The 6,401-nt window shown below is 39.1% G+C and overlaps 1 long non-coding RNA gene across 1 annotated transcript; it reads left to right on the top strand.

Moving 5' to 3' along the window:
- Positions 1-5,712: 5,712 nt before the first annotated feature.
- On the top strand, positions 5,713-6,177 carry LOC134285771 (uncharacterized). The gene is made up of 2 exons (XR_009996619.1): positions 5,713-5,914; positions 5,973-6,177. It is a non-coding gene; the product is annotated as an uncharacterized LOC134285771 (long non-coding RNA).
- Positions 6,178-6,401: the final 224 nt, after the last annotated feature.

Below are 6,401 nucleotides of genomic sequence, written 5' to 3'. Positions count from 1 at the left end.
GATGGGACACACGATACCTTCCATCCATTCCACCGGTAATTCTTCCTCCTCCCAAATCTTGGTAATGACCCAGTGTAGTGCTCTCACCAGTGCTTCTCCACCGTGTTTTAGAAGCTCGCTTGGTAGTTCATCTGCTCCAGCGGCTTTGTTGTTTTTCAACCGGCCAACCTCTTCCTCAATCTCATGGAGAGTATGGGCTGGAAACCTTTCGTCCTGCGCACGTACTCATAGATCTGTTACCACGCTACCTTAGGTGCTTGCAACGTCGCCATTGAGGTGCTCATCGTAATGCTGCCGCCACCTCTCCACTACCTCGCGCTCGCTCGTGAGAATATTCCCGTGATTGTCTCGGCACATTTCGGCTTGTGACACGAAGCCTCTGCATAAGTGGTTCAGCTTTGTAGTGTCTACCTAATGGTTGTGTGCATAGGATATCTACCTACATGAAATACTATTCATGACTGTACCTAAATATCTAGGTATGATTCATTATGTCTAGGGGGATTAGGGGCATAATGGACACCCGGGGCGAAATGGACACCCCTGTTTTTGCAGAAACCTTTGACTTTTATGTAAAACTTTTAATGCATAAGTGTAAAGGAACAAGTCATTGTTATATTTTTCAAAAGTACCATTTATATTCCTTCAAAATAACCAAAATATCATTGAAATTGAAGTATGTTTTTCATAGGGTAGATTTCTTACAATTTCGAAGCAGCAGCAAATAAGGTATTACGAGTGTTTGAGTGTGTCCACCATACAAACAAGTGAATTGTTAGCTTATCTACATGTATACGCAGATTTAGCAATGGATGAAGTATTATATTTTTGATCAGGACTTACTGAAAATAGCAATTTTAATGTTGTAGTCGATTCGGGGCGAAATGAACACCGGCAATTATGAATGGATGTACGTGCGTTGCATACTGTTAGGCGTTTTAGAGAGTTTGAAAAAAATCAATCCGATTATTTAGCCTAAAATTTATTTAATTAACTTTGAAGTTATGTAAACTCGTCTAAGATGGAGTATTATATCTGTGGTATTGATCTCCGTAGGCAAATTACTTAACTGGTCGATATTCTCAAAGATACAGCATAAAATATGCAGGGGTGTCCGTTATGCCCCGTTGGGTGTCCATTTCGCCTCGTACCTTTCCTGCCAGCCCCAAAAAACACATAGTTTTCAATTCATTATTTCTTCACAATAATGACATTCTAGCAGCTGTAAATGATTGAAATACGTAGGAAACAAGTTAAAGTTGTAAGCCAACTGATAGTATGTTAAGTTTTTGTCTGTTACACAGGCCTAACATACTCATTTGCTTAGGGTGTCCATTATGCCCCTAATCCCCCTACCTACGGTATTATAAATACGGGTGGTCATTGGACCACACAGCGGAGTCTGCACAAGCCTTGAACTTGTCAACATCTTTAATATTCTTCTTTTGATGGATATAAAAGTGGCGACGAGGATCAAGGAGCGTGTGATTTCTAGAGTTATTCCCGAGATTTTTTCCTTTTATTTTTCAGGTTGTTGTTATAACAAATTGTTATTTTTGTGGAGAACAGAATTGTTCTTTTATGGTAGAATTGCCATTATGTTGTGAACAGAATGTTCTTATTTGGCCGATGTTGCTTTGACGAAATTGTCTTTTTGTTTTGGTTATAGCGAAATGTTATTTTTTGTGGTGAACGAAATTGTTCTTTTGTGGCGGAATTGTCATATGTTATGTTTTGGTGAATGAATTTGTGTTATTTGTAAAGCTGCCGATGTTGGGATAGCGAAATCGTCTTTTTGTTTTTGTAGTTTTGTTAGCGACCAGATATGTTCTTTGAAAGTGATAAACTCGTCAGTTTATTTGTGCTATCATTATTTTGGTGATGAATGTTATACCGCATTTAGTTCACTACTGGACTGCGAACTGCGACCTTATAAGTGCGAAAACGTAAATAAAAGTGCGCGATTGCATCAAATCAGGTTGATGTCTTCGGCGCACTATTTCTTCAATCTATGGAGAACAAGTGCTCTGAAGACACCGGGTTGATTTGATGCAATTGCGCACTTTTATTAGCGTTTTCGCACTCGTGAAAACTAGTGCGATAGTCCAGTGGTGAACTAAATGCGCTATATTTTTTAAGTTTTCTAAAGGGGAAAGGACTGTAGTGTCTACCTAAAGTGCCCCACACAATGCATACGTTTGCGTGTGCGTGACAGTAGTTTGACACATTTCCCATGGGAAAACTGTCAAAAAAACGCAAACCTCGACGGAACGGACGCTATGTGTTCCAGGCTTAATGGTTGTGTGCATAGGATATCTACCTACATGAAATACTATTCATGACTGTACCTAAATATCTACCAGAGACGAACCAGCCAAGGGCTGGAAGTCTATCAAAAAAGATAAATCAATCAATCTAAATATCTAGGTATGATTCATTATGTGGGATGCTAACATAAGGCTGAATTTCAAAAGGCTGAATGCACAAAAGGCTGAACACGAAAGGCTGAAAGTAACATAAGGCTGAATTTCAAAAGGCTGAATGCACAAAAGGCTGAAATTGCAAAAATGCAGGGAATGAGTTACAGTACTTCTCTTTTTTTTTGGCGTAACGTCCCAACTGAGACCAAGCCTTCTTTCAGCTTCTATACGCATTTCAACAGTTATTAATTGAGAGCTCTGCCAAAGATCACTTTGCATTTGTATATCGTGTGACAGGCAGGAAGATGCCCACGGTAGTCAAAAAATTTTCCATTACAAAAAGTGTCTGGCCCGAGGGAGAATCGAACCCGTCATCCTCAGCATGACTACCCGTTCGCCAACCAGATCGGCTACATATATGAGTCTTAGTCATAGAATGTGCTTAGTGAAGAGGCTAATGATGCATACCAACTAACACAAAAAAATGACTGATGGTATTTCAATTGGAGATTTTTCCTTCTTTGAGCATGAGCTATTCTTTCGAGTCATGCTGTTATGGAGATTGGTTGCCATTACAGCTGCCAACAATGTGATCAGAGATTTTTCCTTCTTTTAAATATATGCTATTCTTTGGAGAAATACTGTCATAGTTATGTAGGCGATCAATAATGCATACTTTAGCGCGGAAAAACAGTCCTAACGCTTTTCGCTTTCGAACATAGTAACGGAAGCATGTTCGTCCAATGAACCATCAACCAATGAGCGGTAGTGTGCGTCAAATGTCAAACTCAAACAAAACCAATGCAAGTGTCAGGGCTGAGTGGTCGGCCAACTAGCAAATTTTCATAAAGATCATTATCAGTGTACGATATGAATAATTAGAGTGTTTTGTCTGTTTGTCTGTGATGTTAGTGTTGCCTTTAGGCTCACATGGCTGCCTTTAGGCTCGCCGTTTGAAAACTAGTCGAATCATTATTTCAGCCTTATGTTATTTCAGCCTTTTGACATTTTCAGCCTTTTGTGATTCAGCCTTTCGTAATTCAGCCTTTTGTTATTTCAGCCTTTCGTGTTTCAGCCTTTTGTACGTAACCCCATTATGTCTACCTACGGTAGTATAAATACGGGTGGTCATTGGACCACACAGCGGAGTCTGCACAAGCTTGGACTTGTCAACATCTTTAATATTCTTCTTTTGATGGATATAAAAAGCTTCTCGTAGAACTTCCGTGTGTCCTTGGCGCGGTACAGCTCTTCCATCGCTTCGCGATCTCGTTCTTCCTGCTGGCGCTTCTTCCTTTTTCCTTCGGAAGACTGAGATCTGCCTGTTCCGCGCCTGTCTATAACGTGCCTCATTCGCTCGTGTACCACCGACAAACAAATTCAAATGTGTTGTCCGCGACGCCATGATGAAAAAAAGCCGACACTACCGCCACCTCTATAACGGTTCGCGTTGATTTGTTAGCTTGATTTAAAACCCCCGTCACGGTGCTCCATTTACCGTTATTATTTAAAAAAAATATACCATCAAAACCTGAAACGCCATTCTCTTTATTTATCTATTCTACACCTCTAGACAAATTTTTAAAATCATCGTTGGGCGAAATTTTGAGTTACGCCCTTTTAAAGGGCCTAACCTCTAAAAAATCGAGTTTTCTATAGAATGACACCACATTTCATAACAGAATTATGAATTAAAGGTATCAATAACAGAAATTATCATGAACAACATTGAAATTTGGTAGTATGCATCCATATGAATATCGGTGGAGTGCATTTGTATCAAAATTTGTCATTATTGTGCATCCTAGCTTAATCACTCAGATCCTGCTGATCTGAGTCAGCCGCCATTAGATTGCGCCCGTTTGATTTGTACACGGCGGCTGACAGCTCCACCCGGCGGCTGCAAAACAGTTTTAGAAAAGGTGCACACCGTGTACAAATCATACGTGCGCGGTCTGGCGCGATCTGAGGCTGCGCGTTTCGAACGCAGCTTGCTGAGAATCTAAGATAAGCGCGACAATACGTCAATATACGGTAGAAGTTCTTAGGGCCTATAGAAAGCAAACATTACATCGGTGTAAAAAAATCAATTAAAAGTACCGTAATCCGGGGTATCATTGATCAGCGGGGTGACATTGATCAGCTCATGAAATGTTCAAACAAGCATTTTACATTGAATCAGTTTCTGCTATGGAATGGTATATCGTAATCCGCTATCATTTAGCTATTAAATGACATGCAATTTATGAAAATTGAATTTCATAAACATTGAATTAAATCGATTTTTCCATAACTGTGTTTCGTAGCGCAATGAGATGCATTGTCAAACATTCATGCTTGGCGTGAATACTAGATACAATATGAGGTTCGAAATCACTGTATTACTTCAATATGATATCCTAGAGTTGGATTAAATAAACGAAACTTTTATGAAAATGCTATTTTTCAGTAAAATGTACGATTTATTAAAAGTAGGCTATCAATTCCTTAAGCCATTGCCTACCTTTAGGCGTTATTCGTGATTTAGAGGATTTTAATCCTAAAATAACTTAAAAAGTACATAATTTGTAAGAATTTGGACAACATATTCGAAATCAGCAACGCCGAATTTAGTAAGTAAGTGCATTTTCAACACAAATGAACATTGATCACTGACATGATCAATGTTACCCCAAATCAACACAATCAAAAATTAGATTTAAAAACCCTTTTAAACATGCTTTAAAGTTTTACAATACTTTTTCGAGTAGCTTAACACAAACTCAGAGGGCCAGTACTTATTTTAAAAATATAAAACATGTAACATTTGCTTTAACAAGAGAATTATTCAAGAAAGATCGAAAATTCTGATCAATGTTACCCCGGATTACGGTATATTGTATTGTGATTCCACATATCAATAGATGTTCATATTACTGTCAGTCATAGCGATAGTATTCACATGCATATCAGCACCGACATTTCAAAAAGACGTAACTGATCTTTAAAACCAAGTTTAAAACAATATCTTCTCTCATAGCTGTAGATCGTATCTCATGTTTCCCAGGACACCAACAACCACTATCGGAAAGAATTGCATTTCCTCCGTCCAGTAGTGGTTGTACATTGCAACGGAGAGATAAAGGTTTGGTTTCGGCAAGCAGTTTCGCCATTTTGAAATGTTAGCACGGATATTTGAAGAGCATACACTCTCAGTACAGAAAATCTGCTTTAAAAACAATAGTCAAATATGGGCAACCATAAATTAAACAAAAAGAAATATGTCTGTGTGCCAAACGGCTTCAGTCAAGGGGCCTGCAACTCTAAACTCTGTAGTATTTCTTGTGAAAGTATACTACTAGTATTCTTAGTATTCGAAGGTATTTGCATAGCAAGCCTTGCGTCATGGTAACGCAGATGCGAAAAAAAGTTGTTTGTTTGGTGAGGTTTGGTCTGTGATACAGTACCTTGACAGCTTCACACAAATTTCGGTATTAGTAAAAGTTTTTCTCAAGGTAATTACTTTGTCAAATACCTCTGGCTTGCTAGCTGTTCATTATCCGTCTATTGTAGAAATACTGGCTGGAAGACCTGGCCTCGTTGACTTCCAGCAGGCGAACAACAACGCCAAATTCGAAGCGAGCAAAGGACCCGAACCTCCGGACCGGATAACTTCACGCAGGGGATACTGCTGATCGCCCAGCCCCGGTACAAGGTGGCAGCGTGTTTCCTGTCCTTGTGATTCATAAGTGGAATATACGTGCTATTTAAAACGCCATTTGAGTGCTTTTGCTTTCATTCCCAATCAGAAAGTCTCCAGAAGTCCATGTTCTTCTACGCCTATATGCGCTTTCAGAAGAATGAAATAATACACTTTTCATCCATTCTTAAGATGCATTCCGTAAGAAAAAATGTATTACCACAAAACCCTATTCCACATAAAAGACGTTTTGCAAAATAGGCAAATAGAGACTACCAGCATCTAACATTATGTTGTCTCTT

Source organism: Aedes albopictus, chromosome 1 (genome assembly GCF_035046485.1).
Source record: "Aedes albopictus strain Foshan chromosome 1, AalbF5, whole genome shotgun sequence".
Taxonomy (NCBI): domain Eukaryota; kingdom Metazoa; phylum Arthropoda; class Insecta; order Diptera; family Culicidae; genus Aedes; species Aedes albopictus.
This window is presented reverse-complemented; position numbering and strand designations above follow the sequence as displayed.